This window comes from Pleurodeles waltl, chromosome 7, assembly GCF_031143425.1.
Source record: "Pleurodeles waltl isolate 20211129_DDA chromosome 7, aPleWal1.hap1.20221129, whole genome shotgun sequence".
NCBI classification, from domain to species: domain Eukaryota; kingdom Metazoa; phylum Chordata; class Amphibia; order Caudata; family Salamandridae; genus Pleurodeles; species Pleurodeles waltl.
The window spans coordinates 915914147-915933456 of record NC_090446.1 but is presented as its reverse complement, the minus strand read 5'-3'; positions in this window follow the sequence as shown (position 1 = coordinate 915933456).

The window sequence follows — 19310 nt, the reverse complement described above, 5'->3', positions numbered from 1 at the left end:
CTGTTAAGTCCACTTGCCGCCTGTGGCGGTCGGAGACACCAATGTTCGTTCGGCCTCCACTGTCCGCCAAGGTGATTTGTGCATCATTATTTGGAGGGCGGGATGTGGGTGTGCCTGTCAGTGGCGGGGTAGGGAGGTCTGGGATTCCTGCTGACAGGGTCATGGCGGGAGTGGTGATCTGGTGTTTTTTGGCGAGGTTGGGATTTTTGTTCATTATATGGCGGGTTTCCATTAACCACCAACGGTGGCATTCTGTTTCCCGCCGTGGTCATAATGACCGTCATAGTCTGGTTTGATATATTGAATATTAATCACTGTGTTATTTTTCCTCTTCACCTGGACCCATTTTAACAATGATGCATAACTATCCCCGACCCTCTGGCTTTACAATGGCGATACACATGTTGAGTGTTTAGAACTCTCCGTTAATATAGGGGCACATAGGGTCCAGCTCTGCTTGGCTTTTTATATGTTGTACTGTGCCTAAAACCCTTCTTAATTTACCAGTAGAGCTAAACTCTGTATCAGGATTTTGATCTTTAAGAAACACCTTTCTTCTAAACTTATCCAATACTAGCTGAACATTCTAATCAGTCTCAACGCTGGCTATGGATTTGTTGATGACTTCCACCACGACAGACACCCTCGGGTAATAACCATGAAGAAAGCCAGCGTGGATGATCAATGAGTCCTGATCACGCTTTATAGTAAATTTGGCCTCTAACATTGTAAATGTATTTCATGTTCTCTGGTATTGGATTTTGGTTAGGGCTACCTCCCAGTCCCCTTTTAGGCCCACAGGTACAGCCAGTTTCACTGAATAATTAGAAATGTGATTGTCGGGGAACATGCACTCCGAATCGTTAGATGGCAGGGTAATATAAAAAGACGTTGCCTCCTTATTGCAGCCTTCAGTGACCCCCTCCATACTCACACATCCTCAGTGAGCTGTCCAGCACCCAACTGTTAAATTTCTCAGGCCACCCCCCTCCTTTTGACAAAGGCCTGTCTGTTAGCCCCACTATCTTTCAGTTTCAGAATCTTTTCAACCCTGAACACCCTGCGTGGATCATCTGGTACCTTTTGTAACTCTTCCTTGTAAAAAGCGCGCAACACCCTTTTGCCATCATAGTCCTTTAACCTGTAAAAATATATACCTTCATTAACCACCATACTCTCTACTATAAATATTTAGTTGTTAAAAGTCTGCTAGTAGCTCATCGTAAAGACCCCTTTCAACGTTGAAACCCTAACATGATCATCTTCTTTTAAAAGAGACTTCTTTACCTTGGCAGCAATATAGCTCCCGTACACCGTTCTCTACACCACTAAGGAATTATCGGTTGTTACCTCTATGCAAGACGATTTGATGGTTCTGTGATAACTGGCGTTATAAGCATCTATAAATGCCTGTAGAACATCCACATATCAGTAAGTGTTGTAGGCTGTGAAATATTTCCACATCTTAGATTTTAAAGTTCTGTGAAAGCGCTCTATAACAGCAGCTTTTTTACCTCTGTGCATTACAAAATGATGAACAGTGTGCTGTTTTAATAATATCTGAAACAATTTAAAAACAATTATTGTCCAGTGTCTGTTTGCAGTTTTTGAGGGGTTCATTATTTCCTGAAGATGAATTTAAAGACCATGGTGACACTGTTACCAGTTTTATCGCTTAGGGCTTCTGGACAACATATCTATTAGCGTTAATATATATTGATCTCCGTTATTATGCTTGGCTAGATCTTGAAGGATGATTATGTCCACCTGCCTTTGATAATCCAGCTGAGCATTAACGACGGTTGGTATTCTCTTAAAACGCTGCCTGGCTGGCTTGTGGAGTGAATACGCCTCTTCCCCAGCTAACCAGGTCTACACCTACGCTCTGTTTACCAGCTCATTTTCAACTACAGCCCTTCTAAACAGAGCTTCAGCACTTCTGAAGCTTCTGACCTGGCTTGTATCATAATAAGGCTTCCTTAACCTGACCCTCGGCATGTTTTCAGTCCCTGCATCCCATGAAATGAAAGACAGTGGTTTTGTGTAAGGACATTTTATTAAAAATAAACAATGTTAGCAACACATAAACAGGATATACTTTACAGTTTCATGGTACACGTCATGTAGTTGTTGGACAGTTTGCTGGCTTTTCACTATGCATACATAATATGACACATGCCACATACACTAGTAGGAGCCCAGCAGATACTAAGCCTCTGTGTCACAACTTTTGATATATTTTACACTCAACGGCTCTAGACAGGACTTCCCACTCACCTCTCCTATAACTTTGTACACTCAGGGTACTGACGGCATTAAATGATCATACAGTTCTCTTGTGTACAATACAAAACCTTTATTTCTAAAATAATCTTCGATGAGAAGCTCCAAGGCGATATGTACCCTGGTCGTCGGTGCTATTATTAATTCCCTCATACATCTTTTGTACGTTCTCCAGTATTCATTCGTTGTAGGTAGCCACGCAGTGATGCACCAGTTGGCTATGCACGTAGGACTGTCACACTGCAGTGCTGTGGGCGGCTCACCAAGCTTCAGATTGCACAGAGTTACAGGTTGTATTTCAGATATTCTTTCTTTAAGCAACAAATATACTAATCTGGCAATACATATAACCTGGACGTAACTCAGAAGCATCTTGCGCACCAACATTCTGATGCATATCCTAAAAGTGAGTAAGTATGTAATGTTAAACTGAGTACTCATAATTTTTTTTAACAGTTTACATGGGGCTAAAGAGCCAACCCATCTATTTTTCAAATAAATATTGCACATACGTCTTTCTATTGCCCTTTCTGCCATCCTTCTAATGAAATACGTACACAAACCATGCATACAACAGAGTTTTTAGAGTGGCTCACTAGAACATCGGAACTCTTTGAGCATGATCGACAAGACCCTAATCATATCGGGGTGGACATTTTTGTTGTCCTCAGACAAACCATACACCAACCTTAACAGTTTATATACTTTTTTCAGCTGTAACAAGCTACATATGTGGTGGATTGTTCATGAAGTGAATGAGTCAAATAGACACTTGAGAGCCTCCTGCTGTAGATCATTACTTTTATGGCCATATAAGAGGCTAAAATAGTCACGTTGGACACATATGCTCATAACAATCACACCAAAAGCTTTAACGGGCAATATTGCATTGTAGGTTATGCCTGGAGCTTCATTTTCAAAATCTGAAATATTATAGATATAAACACATTTCTTAAGTGGCTCTTTGTTTTGGATTATGGGACTTTCAGTCTGTTTTCAACAGACTGAAAATTAAATCGTTAACCTTTGGCAATGTCCCCTCGCCCACTGCTCTTTTTGCTGATGCTTTTTATGGCTCAAAAAAAAAAAAAAAAAGAAAGACAGGCTATTAGTTAAAAATAAAATATAGCCGTATGTACGGTATAAGTATGTGTCTATAGTGATTTTTACTAACCTCGTCATTTTCGTGGGACTTGGCGGTGGATCTGAAATCTTGAGGGTCGCTGAGGTCCATCCAGGCATAATCAGCGCTGGGAGTTTGAGCACAGCTTTTGCATGACGATAGCCTCCGGAGCCGATTCCTCTGGAAACCCTATAGCTTCATAAACTTGTGGGTTAGGAGCTGTTATAGATTCTTTACCATCTTCCATGTCATTGAAATTGTTTCCAGCATTTGCTTTGTTACTCGAGGCTTCACTGCTGCTGGATGGAGCCCTTAATAGGGGATATCAGTCGTGGCAAATCCTTGAGGCTGAGTGTTTCCATCTGCCGCAGAGCTCCTTGTCAAAACCGGTGAAGTCGTGACCACCCTCTTTAAGGTCTCTCCGCTGCGCACTCTGCTCCATTGCTGCTGGTGTCAGGCTATGATAATATCTATTGATAGTGTTCAAATCACCATCAGAGGGCACCTTTTTGATGAGGTGGCTGCATCTCTTCATAATGACCGAGCGATCTTTGGGTTTCGCATAGGCTGCTTAGGAGCTCCTTATAAGTATTGTAAGCACGAAACAAATCAGGCGCACTCCTCTACAACACATAATGATCACCTGATCTCCCGGGGCTCTGGGTCGCTGAGGGCTGCCGCATAGCCCTAACCAGGTTTTAGAACCATGAACACGTGCCTAGCACATGACCAGGGTGATGTCACAGCACACCTGACCCAACATGGTCACATGACCCACCGGAAGTGCCGTCATTGCCGGGGGAAGGGCCACAGGGGTCAAGAAGTCCCAGTAACGGAAGTGACGTTACTTCGGGGCGGGACAACTGTATATATATATATATATATATTCAAAGAAAACGAACACCCGACTTGCCAAGGCTCTGTTATGGCGGTCTTGATGTGGGATCGGGTATCCCATAAAATATTTGTAAGTTCACTCATTCAATCAAACGAGAGATCAAGACACCAAACGAATAGTTCCAAAATATATTGCAAAAAAGAAAGAAATGGTGTTCCTCCCAACGCGTTTCAGCCGTAGCCTTATTCTCGGGTGGGGGTGTGTAACAAACAACAGGTATAAATACATATTCATAAACACAAAAGAAGGACTAATCACAAAGTATAAATACAGGTCCTTCTAGGAAAACATGAGTGCCATCTTGTAGAGGTATACAAAGCGAGATGCATACCTAGAAAAAATCATATACGTGTAAGAGCTATTATTTAACCAATACATATGAATTTAACACATCGTGTTAACTCAGCTTGTATGTAAACATAAATACATACCATGAGTTCTGAGATATATATTCAATGTAATGTTAATTAAATAACTAGTAATACAGTCTGCATTTCATGTTTCCGCCTAATCCTACTAACTTTATCCTGATTGGACACTCATAACTACATAACACTTAAAAACGTGTAAAAATATCAACATAGAAGCTCGAAGACTAAAACATTACTGGAATCAGAATCAGATTAACTGCCAAGGTGGGTGTTCATTTCCTCACTTAAATTTAACCCATTAGGCGACAGAGTCATGAATTTAATAATGTATTTAGATTCAAGGGCACGTAGCATTTTTTGTCTATCTCCACCTCTTAAGTTAGATTTAATTTGATCACAAACCACATATGTAAGTTGTTTTTCATCGCCTTGATGTACTTCGTGAAAATGGCGTGCCACAGGGTAATTACGATCAAAGTTACGAATAGCTCTTACGTGCTCCAGCATTCTCTTTTTCGCCTTGTGGATTGTGCTACCCACATATATCTTATCACATGCCAGAATAAACTATGCACTTTCATGGAGTGCTTCAGGAAAAAGAATGCAGAAAGAAAAGGTCCTCAATTCGAGAATAAAAAGAAAGTGAAACTGACGTGCTGGCCAATGATCAGACTTTGGAGGTTTTGCACTGCCAAGACATGTAACACATTAAAAATGCATGCCCTTTTTTTAAAAAAAACACCATGTACCCTTCCCTATGAGCATTTGGGGCCTACCATAGGGGTGACATATAAGCATTAAAAAGGAAGGTTTAGTACTGGTATTAGGTTTCGTTTGAAACTGCCCAACATGCTGCAACGGTAGGCCTGAGATATGTTTTAGGGATCAATTTCACTGGGAGGAGCAATGAGTGCTACAGCCCACTAGTAGCATTTAATTTACAAGCCCTTGGTACAGGTAGTACCATATACTGGAGATCTATTAGCACATTAAATTAAGTATATGACAATTTTAATATGTTTAAAGGAAAGAGCACACAAACTTTATCACTGTTTAACAGGGTTAAGGTGTACAGAGCTATGTGGCCAACAAACAACAAGATCAGTAGCAGGAGGCAAACATCTCTGGTGACCCTACAGAAAAGGGAACATTTCCAACAACATGTTATTGGGGCAGGGGTTCTCTTCGTGGCCTTGAGGACCTGTGGTGCCTTGCCTGCTTTTTTTCTGATTCACATTTTTTTATCCAATGGGATTGACAGACTTCATGGAAGGTGCTTCTCCATTTAGAAGTGGTGCAATACAGCTGAGCTGCTGTTACAGTAGGTCTACTCAAAGTGTATCCCCAACAGGCAAGAGGAGACAACTGCTGTTCCTTACCAGCATCTGAGATTACTAATGTTGGTGATGAATGTAGTGATGTATGTGTGTTTGTATACATGTACATGTGTGTGTGTGTGCACACGTGTGTCCTCTGTCTGTGTGTATGTGTGGTTCACATGTGTAGAAGGTAGCTTATGATCATCCATTTGGATACTGTGTGCATGCTTTAAAATGGTGGCTTGGCTGCAGGCTGTTCTTGTCAATGGTCTATGCCCTAACACTTTTGCTTTTGAGGTCTCAGCTAGACAGCACATGAGCTGTTTCTTCAAAATATGTTGTTTGCAATCTGTGGGCTACAGCCCGCCCACAGGCTTACCATTTTCTCTCTTCAGCATCACTCTTGTATCCTTCGTTCCCGTTTGTCTATGGAATGCTTGCGCTATGCCTCTTCTTGTGTTGGAGCTCCCCGAAAGTATGAATCAGGGACTTGTATCCATCCACTGCTTGTTTTTGGAGTTACTTTTACAATTGTGTTTAAGCACCCAATACGAGTTCTTGTATTATCACTCACTCCGTTGATTCCTTCTACTCTCCATTTGCGATGCTTCTTCCCCCACCCATCTGCTCTATCCCTGTTGCTTCTTTCCCCCTCCTACCTGCACTCATCCCTGTTGCTTCTTTCCCACTCCCTGCGGCCCAATACCTATTGCTTCTTTCCCCCTGCCATACACCCTCATCCCTGTTGCTTCTTTCCCCTTTCGCCTGATAGCTTTTATGCAGAGAGGTTGTGGTGTAATGACTACAGCTACTGACTTTGCAGCTGGGGAACCAGGTTCCAGTCTTGGCATCGGATCAACGTCCTGGGCTTCCTTGAGTCCTTGTGAAATGTAACTGGTGCTCAAGTAAAACACTCCAATACCTTCAGGCCAATTTTGAACTTTATAAAACTGCAAAAAAAAAGAATTACATTACACTAGGACGCTTCAGTTTTAGGTCTTGGCTACATAGCGCATGCGCTATCTCTTCGTCCCCCATGTTGAGTTCACTGTCCCACCCCTCCAGACACATAAAAAAGTGCTATGACATTATTGGCACAGGCCGCATCATATTACTTTTTTCCATGACTTTCAGCCATGCTGAACAGCAGATGTGTTGCTATACAACATGGCTAAAAGACATTCACATTGACAACACCAGTAGCTTGGGCATTGGGAGACCTATTGACTTTGGCAATGCTTACTCTTAGTGTTCTAGAACCAATATTGATGGGTGAGGAGAAAACATAATTTCTTTCATTTTGAAAGTAGATTTATTCTGAGCGCAGCGACACCATCCCCATCCCCTCTGCAGCTGGGTGAGGAACACCAAAAATGATCTTTGGCTGAATTATTCACCGTTATATGAAATGGCCATGAGCATCTTTGTCTGTGTAGTGCCTCCCATCTTCAGTAGGGGCTTTAGGACACAGAAATGGTCAAGAATGTGCTTCCTCATGACTGGAGAAAGACTTCAAGCTTCAAATAACACAATACTTTCATTGGACCAGGATTCCCATTTCTGGCACAATGTATTATAAGTACTGGTCTTGTTGAGCTAGTATCAGGTTCTTCATTGGACCCCAAGGGGAATCTGAGGATTAGTTAGTACTTAGACAATGTTTGTCAAAGGTAAGACCTTGCTGATGACTGTCTGTGCTGTAGGCTGGGTACCAGCTCGGACTCCGGAGGATCTCGCTGCTGTGACATGAGGAGAAGAGGAAATGAACTGCCTAAGTAGGTGAGGAGATTTTCCTTGACTGTCAGGGAGACTGTCACAATGCACAGTTGTGTGTATGTATGCATGTATGCATGTGATATTTCTATCGCACAAACCTAGCCAAAAGACAGTGATGTGCTGTACAGCTAACAGGTAATCTGAAAGTGGCTTACTTATCGACCTGAAATGCACAGGAGCCACAATATTCCTGCAGCTCAACTGAAATATAATAGATCTCCAGAAGCTGGACAAACATGACCATCAATGCCATCTTTGGTGATCCTCCACTCTGCTATAGCAACAGGTACCCATAATGTATGCAATCCAGCTCTAGAGGGGCACAAAAATAAATTTCCCTTCATTTCTATATTAGGGGTTGAATTTAGTGGGGCACCAATAGTATCATTTCAGCTTCCTGTAAGTTTTGGGTATATCGTAAATTGAAGTCACAATTAGATGGTAATCCTAAATATCAGTCCACAGCTGATCTATTCTCAGATACATATTGCAAACCCAAAGCATATGGTGAACACTCCCTGGAATACAACAGCATGCATTCTGGTGGTATCTTATTTTCTGGCACACATATTTTGATTAAGTAATAAAGTAACCGTGACAACCATTACTTTATGGCATAGTATTTAAAGTCAGTTTCTCCATATTACTCCTGTGATTTAATTTTCAATGAGTGTTTTTAGGTCTGGCTTGGTAGAGCAGCTATTGCTATACCTCACATAATCACCAGACAAAGCTGCATGATAACAAGAAAAAGAGGCTTACAGAGCAATACTGAGAGTTGCTCTCAGGCTCTGCCCACATGTTGATCTTCTTCACTACGTGTTGTTGCTTAGGCAGAAGGTTTATTCTTTCAAGGAAAAAAATGTTTGTTTTGCCTTATGGCAAAGCTTATGCTCAATAGAGGAAGTCTGAGGTGGGTATATTGACAAGCCAGTGATAATAGCCATGATTGGTTCATCGCAAGATTTTATGTTGATTTCCATAGGTCTGCTCTGTTTATTATGAAAAGGTATGGCAGAGGCAGCCAGCCTGATTCATTTACTGATAAAAGCAAATGTTGAATTATTATAATACTGTGCTAAATCCTGTAGGTGTGAACTTTGTTATAAGAAATCTCAGATGATTTCCAGAGTAGACAACAGCTTTGGTGTTAGTTACCCTCTCCGACAATCCCTTGTCTTGTCATTGTGTTATCAATCAATCAATCAAAGCAATTGTACGGCGCACTACTGACCCGTGAGGGTCTAAAGGCGTGGGTGGGAGCACGGGGGGCCTGTTACTGATTGAACCGCCAAGTCTTGAGTTGTCTCCTGAAGGTAAGTAGGTCCTGTGTCTGTCGCAGGTGGGTGGGAAGAGTGTTCCATGTCTTGGCAGAGAGGTGGGAGAACGATCTGCCAGCGGCAGTTGTTCTGTGGATGCGTGGGGCAGTGGCGAGGGCAAGGGCAAGGTCAGCGGAGTAAAGCTGTCAGATCGGAGTGTAGAAGGAGAGCCGTCTGTTGATGTATTCTGTCCGGTGTTGTGCAGTGCCTTGTGAGCATGGGTGAGGAGTTTGAACGTGATTCTCTTGTTGACTGGGAGCCTGTGCAGGTCTCTCAGGTGGGCTGTGATGTGGCTGTGGCCGGGGATGTCCAGAATGAGGCGTGTGGAGGCGTTCTGTATGCAGCATCCATAGGCACCTTGCCCTTCGTATGTCTCGTGTCCAAGGCCCTGTGTTGAATCATCTGTCATTCATATTTGTTTCACCTGTCAACATTAGACAGGCCATTGACTGTGGGTGACTTAATAAAGATCGCCGATACCTTCTTCTGTGAACCTGTAATATTTTAACAACTTAACACTGATTTTTGTGTACATAAGTCCCAGTTTGCACTCTTCGCCTCCTGCAGCCAGCCACCATTCTGCCACCTCAGAGAAGGACCACTTCATTTTGCTGCAGGGCTTTTTCGGCGCCACCCCATTCTCTCTCACTACACTCCTCAAGCCTTTAAAACATGAGTTTAAAAGAGACACCGGAAGCTGCCTCTTGATTTCGCATTCCAAATGAAGTCTCCCGGGAATTGTAGTTCCAGATGGAATGGACAAGGCAGGTATGGCCTGTTTTGGATTTGTCTTCACAGTGAGTGCATCAACCTTTTTAACACAAATTGTACTGCCTGTCCTGCTGTTTGTCCTAGCTACTCATGACAAGTTCCCATAATTGAGACTCCAAAACTGTCCTCTACCCTGATACGCCATTGGTGAAATTTAGAAGTTGGTGCCTTAATAAATTTATTAACAAAGACAAGTTTGTGGCCTCCACCTGATTCTGGGTTGGACGCTTTACTGGAAGGTTGCAATCACTGGATGGAATCTGCCCATAATAAGATCCTTCCTAAGAGGCTCTTCTGCTTAAGAAAGTTACCGACTGTCCCACGGGATAATGATATGCTGAGAACAGCCAAGATTAATTGTAAAAAGCTTGAAAAATTGTGGCATATAAAATACGAATTGAAGAAGAAATCTATGCTTAATGGTGCAGTTAAAACCAATAAAGAGCTTAGCTCATTGCCTCTACTAAAGCTGAGTTAGATGCTAATGAGACTCTTATGGCAGCAAATTGTTCCAGGAAGGTTTTTCCATCGCTCGTTCTTTGGCCAAATCCAAATGTATTACTCAACCCATACTGCATTCTCAGGCACTTCATGTCAACCTTGCCTCTTACAACAACCACTATAATGAACAGCTTGCAGTCTGGTCCATCTGACTTTCTACAGGGAGTTCCCAAAGAATGAGCAGGTTAGAATGTGGTCATGACTTATATGGAAGTTGGTATGTTGTGATCTTCACGCAGGTACTTAAGACTGATAACTATGGAGTCCTTTCAGAAACCTGTTCCCTCCATTTCATCTGGCTCTCCCCCTCATCACCTTCTTCCAAAACCCTGGCAACCTGCGGCTGCTGTTTTAGGAGGCCTGCTGTGTTCAATCTGCAATGCTTCTCTGACATCCTGCGATGTACCCTCATAATGGAAGAAAGAATGTGTGGTGCTAGTAATAAAGAAAACTACTGCTGACTCTACCATTCTCAGCAACGTTCATCCTATATCGGTGCTTCCTTTCCCGGTCAAAATCCTGACATGGATCACTCATCTTGAAAGTAACACCTGCTAGATCAGCGCCTTGAGACCCTCACGGGTGAGTAGTGCGCTTTACAAATTCCTGATTGTTTGATTGATTGATCTGACTCAGCCAGGTTTCCATCTTTGTCATGGAACTGAAACAGCTTTTGTCTCTGTTTTAGATGATCTCAGAGGAGGGGCAGCCGACAATGGCAACTTTCCAGCCCTTGTATTGTTAGATCTATTGATGATGCTGGAGCGCCCGTGGAGCTCTTCTTCACACCTTGGTTTTCATAAACCCCAAGCACTCTAGTGAGACACCATCAAAAATTCTCACCCTCTGAGGTCGGCTGGATCTTTTGACTTGGTGACAGAGGTGGTAGTCAGAACCATACAATTCGAAACCATTAACTTGAAACCATAAACAATATTAAATACCATGAGCAATTTGAACTCCAAATCAGACTCCAAACCGAATAAAGTTTCAAAGCATTCAATCCCAAAATGAATGTCACATAAATATTGCTCAAAACTGAGTTAGAAACATACATGAAAACCATTGGATGACTAAAGCTTCTGAAAAGATACAATCTACTAAACATCAATACTGTTAGGCACTCCAAAATAATTATTTAAATTAGCAATATGAACAGTACTTTCAGATTTTAAAGCAGATGATAGTGACATTAGTAAATCATCAAAATACAGTTTTAGCAATCACTTTCTGAGATCGCCATTCCTAACATTAACCAGAATTGAGACTTCATTGTTTGGTAACAGGCTAACACATTCAGGCAAAAGCAAAAATAAAAGAGGCAAAAATTATTTGGAAAACATCTAACTAGGGTAACTAACAATAAAAATAAGCGGGTGTGAGTGACTAAGCTAAAAAAAGAAACAAGAACCCACATTTAGCTCTACCTCTCCCCATGGGACAGCATACAGTGTTGATTCATTGAGACAGAGCATCAACATCTTCTGGCATCAGTTGACAGTAGCATCATGATGCTGCAGAACACAGGTTGCACAGAGGGCAATCAGCAGTTCAGAATTAGTTGGGCATATTAGTACTGAACCACTATTAAGACTGTGATGAGAAAACTCATCAGGAAACTTAGAGAAGGAAATGTGACAGCAGAATTAAGCAGGATTCTTTACAGCTTCGAGGCAGGAGGAGAACTAGCTTCAAGTTTCCAAGTCCTTCCCTAATTAAAATAACCATAATCCATTAGTTTGGTCCCTCAAGTGGGCACATACTGGGCATTGATTTCAGCATCCAATCATTGAAGATGGCACCACCAAGTTTGCAGCTTTCAGAATTCTTCTCAGGAAAATACATTTTCAGCTTCTTCTGTCACAGGGTTCCGCCAATATATTACATTTTCGAATAATTTGCTACTAACAGTTCCTTTCACATGGCATACAATAAACTAAGCTAATATTCTTTGACATAAGCTTAATGTTAATATTTATTACTAATTCACTCAAATGTAAATGCAAAATGTTTTCAAGTTAAATGTGGTGTCTGAAATACAAACAGTAGGCACAAATGTCCACCACATTTTAAACTGTGCACATTTACTTTTCCATGTTATTTTTCTCTTTTATGCTTCAAAACTGCAGATTTATTAGCTGCCATATGCTAAGTCTATACCACTAATTATTTTAAAAAAAGACTTGATCTTTCTCAATGCCACCATATTTTATGAGGTCATGATTACCTGACTGGATGCAATAGGCATTGGGGTACAGCTTTACAACAGTGCGGATCATATCTCCATAACAGAGCTCAGGTGATTCACCTCCCCCTTTCCAGTCGGAAGTTAGATCTACTCATCAGGGAGTACCGCAGAGCTCTTCATTGAGCCACATGCTTTTTAACATTTCCTAGAGGCCATTATCATCTGGTGCTCTGTCTGCATTCCTCGGCCCAAATTCCTACTTTCACGAGTCGGTGGCAGAGTGCTTTTGATGCAGGCCACCTGCCTTTGGAGTGGCATGCCTCTTTTTCTCCACTCGTTGCTGATTCATGCCAAATCAGAAAGTTACCCAAGAATTGTCAATTTACCCTCTAGGGGCCTGATTTATACTTTTTTAGTGCTGCATTTGTGTCATTTTTTGATGCAAAAGCGGCGCAAACTTACAAAATATAATTGAATTTTGTAAGTTTGCGGCGCTTTTGCATCAAAAAATGACGCAAATGCAGAGCTAAAAAAGTATGAATCAGGCCCTAAGTTTGCACACTGCACAGGAAGTTTGATAGTGTTTTAGCACCAGTACACCTTTTTGGTAATCTTTACACTTTACAAGTAGCTAAATAAAAACGAACAAATTAAATATTTATTACTCAGAAAACAAGTTATTGTCTGCTATCTTCTTCATTTTTCCTGTTGCACAGAGACATATCATATTGCTTTTCTGACTGATTTCTTAAAAACTCTTTGGCATTGGTCTGGGAAAATATATTTTTATACCGTGTATACTTCACTCACAGTGGCTATCACAGCCTCATACAGTGTACTCGAGCTTTACATTTCATCTAGGTTCACCATGATGTATCATCCGCTGCTCTTTCCCCTCGGCTCCCCAAGCGAACCCACCTGAAACGGGAAGGCCGAGTCAAATTATGCAACATTTACTCATTGGCTACCGACAGCACGAGCTTTGGCAAAGAAAGAAAAAACGTTCTACAATTGACTCTTCTAGAAAAGGAGGTGTTTTGTTCCCTAACTTTTACCCACGAGTCCTGTTTCCATATGGTATGGCTGTAGGTGATTACGATGAATACGCTGAAGATACCGGCAGACATAGAGCACATGATGTTGATTGGACTCATTTCGTAATGGCAATTCATACATTTTATACCAGGTTTCAACTTCAAAATGAACTGGTATACCCCCGTGTTGTAGCTCTACTAACGTCAGCATCTCAATGTGAATTTGATGGAACACTGGATTTTTATGGAGATAAAGTTGTTGTCCATTGTTTCAACAAAAAAATCAAAATCATCTCCTTCGCATGGAAATCCCTCACGTAAAGAAACAGTAGGCAAGAGTGTAAAATATTAATGTGCACAGTAAAAGAATTAACAGAGTTACAACATCCCCGTTATGACATTTACCCAGTTAAAAACAAAAGATGACTTGATAATTCCAACTCAAACTTAAATTCAAAGACAAAGGAATTTCTAATTTCAACTCGAATCCCAGATGTTGTCTTTATGGTTCAACATCACATGCAGCTAATAACAAATGTTGACCTGCTATGTTGAAGGAGTGCTATTTATGACACAAATGGGCCATTTCGCTAATGTATGAAAACCAACTCTAGGAGTATCAACTCTATAGGGAAAGACGACAAAGGCAACTTGGATTCCAAAGTGAACGTAATTCTGGAGTTCCAGATGCACCCATATCTGCTAATATAGATTCTGGAAAATGGTCTGTCATTTCATGAAACAGTCAGGGAGTGGACGGATGACTTTACAGTCCTCCAAAGTGTTGCGTTATTATGCATGAATTCAGCTTTGCCGTGCATAGTTACTGGTGAAACAGTTTTCAAACAGAAGTGGCATGATAGAGAACTTCGGCAATCTGATATGAAAAATATTTCATATTGTGGCAAACCTATTGAGATGATGGTTTTATGATTTCTGGCATCATTTTAAAAACAATCAGTTCCTGGTAAGGTGTACATAGCTAACAAGTATTTGCATTGCAATGGGTCTCGCATTTGCTCGTGTTAGCGCTATTAGCTCTGTAAACTCCTTACCGGACTTTCTTTGCCACATAAATTGAAAATGAAAAGTAAAACAGTTGACATAAGCGAGCCGATTAAAAAGTGCCACGGCTGCCATGAGCATGAAGGAGACACACAAAAAGAAAAAAAGTTTGCTCGCAGGTGAACATAACGGCAAAAGTGCAATTAGCCATGTAACAGGGTCATCGTCCACGGAGGTAACCAAAACGCCCAGGGGAGGGAGAAACGTAAAGCATTTGTGAATGATAACAAAGGATTTTTGAAAGGCAAGCCCATGAACTAGGAATAGTGATGGGTGTGAGGTGGGCGTGGTCAAAAGCCCAAATAGATAACACATCGGAAAAGCAGCTCTTGTGTGCTACTATGCTCGACCTAAAAAGGGCCAATATTTATTAGGGTGGCATTACCAAGGACATCTTAGCAAGACATTGCATACAGGTACTGAAAATCACATTTCTTGTGCCCTCTAGGAACACACAGTACTGAAAAAGTTCTGGAAACTACAAGGATGCGTTAAAAAAAATAGATAAAAATAAAAAAAACAGTTAGGTGTGGTTGTAGGTTTTCAACATGAAATCAAACTTAAGGGGAATGTCCATTGTGTAAAGCATAAATTATGTAAGGTTTCACTTTGGCCCAGATTCTTAAAGGTTTAGCGTCGGTTTAGCGTTGCTTTTGTAATGCTAAACTTATTTTGGCATTCACAAACCAATGCAAATATGTATTCGCTTTGGAATGTGTGGCAAAGTAACACAAAGCAGTGCAAAACGTTGCTTTGCACTACTTTGCATCAAGAGGGCGTTACAAGGGTGATAAATGGGCGTACCCGTGCTACCACCCATGCTTTTTGACACTAAACCCTATTCTGAAACATCAGAAGAATGGATTTAGCACCAAAAATTAACACGTTTGAAAAGCAGGTGCTAAATGGAGAAATATTTTATTTCTCCCCTGCTTTTCCGACTTAGCATGTGTGCTGCACTGTACAGCACACATACAAAGTAGAAAAAGCATTTTCACTTACCTAGGCATAGTATTTTGCACAAGAAGGATACCCTTCCTGTACAAGACCTATGCTAGGCTCTCGCACTAACCCTAGCACTATGGCGCTAAGGTGTGTGTGTAGGGCACGGCAGCTGTATTCAGCCATGGCGCTAGGGAGATAGAAGGAGAGAGCCATTTCTATGTGAATATGGCACTCTCTTTCTCTCTCCTTGTCAAGCAGCACAGCACAATATTTTTGGCTGCCACACTGCTTTGCCTGACACCTTTCAGAATCTGGGCCTTAGTGTTAGACAAGATTTTTCTAGGACATTGAGGGAAATATATAATTGAGGCATTATAGAGCCTTTTGAGTCACCATAATGGGTGGCATCTATTGTTACAGTGTGGAATTGAGACTTTGTGCTGCTTTTGGTTGGGAGCTGGAAAAATATTAAGGGGTAGTGGGGGAACAGATACAGTTCCAAAAGGACATGCTTTTTATTGTTAATGCCGAAACCAAGAAGTATACTTTGTTTCCCGATCAGCTAAAATCACTTGAAAAGCCTTTGTTATACAGTATGTGCTTGACAGTAGCGACCAGTAAGGAAGCAGCTTCTAAAGAGCTTGCTCCGCTGTTGACCCTATAACTTCTTCCTTCTCTGTCTCAGAGTCGGGAGCAAGGCTAGATTTATGCTTTGACCCTCATTACGAGTTGCCCATTAAGTATTTGTAAGGGCCACGGTCGCTGAAGGCTTTTTTGGAAAAAATCTAAAGTGTAATTTCTCAGATTAACAGTAGATGGCAACCATGCACTTCATCACACCAGAAATTAAAAATAAGACCATATTTTCCTAACTGTCATTACAATATAAGAAAAAAATAGAGCGTGAGAAACGATTTTCCCGATTTCGCATTACAAAGTTTACAGGGAACCCTCATCAAGAGCCACACTTAACCTTCTGCTTAATGAAGGGAATAAGAAATAAGAAATGAGCTAATGCTATGTTTCATTTATAAGTAATTTTTTTATTAGTTTTATTTATTTTTCATGTTTATACGGCGTGGACTAGAACCAATTGATGTCAGAACACTTTTCAGATCAACAATTTCATATATAACAATTAGTTTCATTGTAGTTTGAAGAGCCCAACTTTCGAGTTAGATTGCATTAAAGCAAGATTTATTTAAGGCGGTTCCTTTAAATGTTCCCTGTGATGGCTGCCAAATTCCTTGGCATTCAGTGCAAGACGAACCCACGGCACGTTTCTTTTTTCTAATTCTGTCCGATTCGCCAAAATGCCAGGGGTAGTGGAAGTGACATCGCCTGCCCTTTGACCCTAGTGGCCACTCAGAAAGTGGTGTTATTAAATCATTGACCCTGATGTCATTAACAAAAGTGACATCACAGAAATGGATTTAAAAAACCTACACAATATGATGATGACAAACAACAAACGTATAATAAAGTAGATAACATTGTGCTTGAGTTATCAGCACACGTCACTAGGTGGTTATCATGATGTTCCAGGGTCTCTCCTACAAAAAGCCAACCGCATAGACCAGAAGAACAACCCCTATAGACCAGCTACAGTCATCATTCTCTTTACAATATCTTCAAAAGTGCAGACATAGGCTCAAACCCTGGCATCTGCCTTCCCCTGTCAACCATAATTTGTCTATGCAAACCATAACAAGCCTAGATCTAGCCTCAAAGACCAAAATACAGCCCCAAAAGCCGAGGCAGACTCTCCATGTGTCATGGCAAAACCAGTAGATGTTAGGAAAAATCCATTATGCCTGTGCTGACTCGTGAAAACATAACCATTATTCATGACCCTGGTTTGTACATATCTGTAAACTCTCTCTATAGGAGCTAATCTGTACACAGAATGCATCTGATGAGTCCAAAAAGCAAATATGCCCTCAAAAAAAAATGTGTCACTGTTTGCACAAGATTTCCAGTTCTTTGTTTTTTCTCCAGTCTAGTCTCACTGCATGCACTGGAAATCTGTGTGCCTGTCTTGGGATAAGCTTTATAGCTTAATTACTTATTTGTGTAGAATTTACCTAGCTTCAAATCCTAAAACGTTATGTTTTTTTTAATAAGTTGATATTATCAGGATAATTATTTTACTTTATGTGCATATTAAAAACCTAGCACAGAGTGGGCCTTCCTGGACCTGCTTTGGACATCCATTACATGCATGAATAATGTTAGCCTTATACAGAGTTGATGTCTCAAATTAAATTGTGTCTTGGAATTTTGTTATTAGGTGGTACCTGACAGAACCCATTAAAAACAAAATTGAAACCTCTGACACTACCATGGGTGCATGCAGACATATCTTGCTGAAAAGCAGCTAGTGTTTTAGCACCTTACTTCATAAACTCACATCCCACTTGCGTGCATGTTCTGGCTACATCTCTTTAGTGTCCTGGGCATAGGACCCACTCACCTGTGTGCACCTAGCCACATCTTGCCTGTGTGCACCAAGACATATATCTCCTTTTTACACCTTGCCCCTTTTCCCTGTAGGGAAACATTCATATCACCTGCATCCACATTGTAGCCATCATCTGTGTGCAGTCAGGAGCCTCTCATTTTTGTGCGCCTGTATCGCTTTCAACTGTGTGCACCAAGCCTTTGGTGCAGTTGAGATTTGGCTGTCACCTTTGACATTACAATGTTGATCTATATGTGACCATATTGACATTATATTGTGTTGATTGATATACTAACTGTAAAGTGGTGCACTAAAAGTCTGTAATAAAGTGCATTCACTGTAGGCTAGTACAATAATATGTGTAGCATAATCATTTTTTTGATTTCATATATGATCTTAGGGAATTGTTATCATTGAAACTACAATGAATTTCGTGATGGATATGCTTTAAATGTTGTAATCTAATGTTGAAAAATTGAAGTACCCCATGCTAATTACTGACATGTATTAACAAATTATTTCACTTTTGCCATTTACTATAACATGGAAATTTGACATTTAATAATGATGATTTTATAATTGCAACTTTTTATATGTGTTTTGCTTAACATGAATACATTGTGCCATTTAAATTCTACTTTCCTTTAGTTTAGCCATACTGATTTGCTAGGCCTCAGTTGTGAATGTGGGAAAGCTGTTTTCCTTTGCTTAAGTGTCATTTCTTTCCAGATGTCGTTCCCATGGAATGGTAGTTTGGATATAGATGTGCTATGGTCTTATTCATAGAGATCCCTAGAAAGTGCCCTTGAGTACAGTGCACAGAGAAACAGAGAACGTGAAGACTAGCCCAATTCAACAACTGTTGCACAAGTTGCACAAGAGATCAAAGATGCATACCTTCCTATGATGGACCTGGGAACTTGTCTGAATGCTGCAGATGCCTGTCGTCTGATGTACTATGATTGGACAGTGAAATCTTTCGATCCATGTGGCGTTACCAATGGACAAATCATAATTCACTTTGGACTTTAATTTGTCATTTCTAGTCAGCTTGGATAGGGAGGTCCATTGGACTTTGAGAGGTACAGACCTCTTTGCCCTTACCCTGCACATTCCCAATGTTTGCTGACAGATTTTCCCCTGACCCATGAGAAGACTCTTGACTGAGCTTCTGAAATGCTGACACCTCATCCTTTTAGCTACTTTTTGCCAACCTTGGTAAATCTAATTTTGGCCCAGATGTTGTTTTTCCAAAT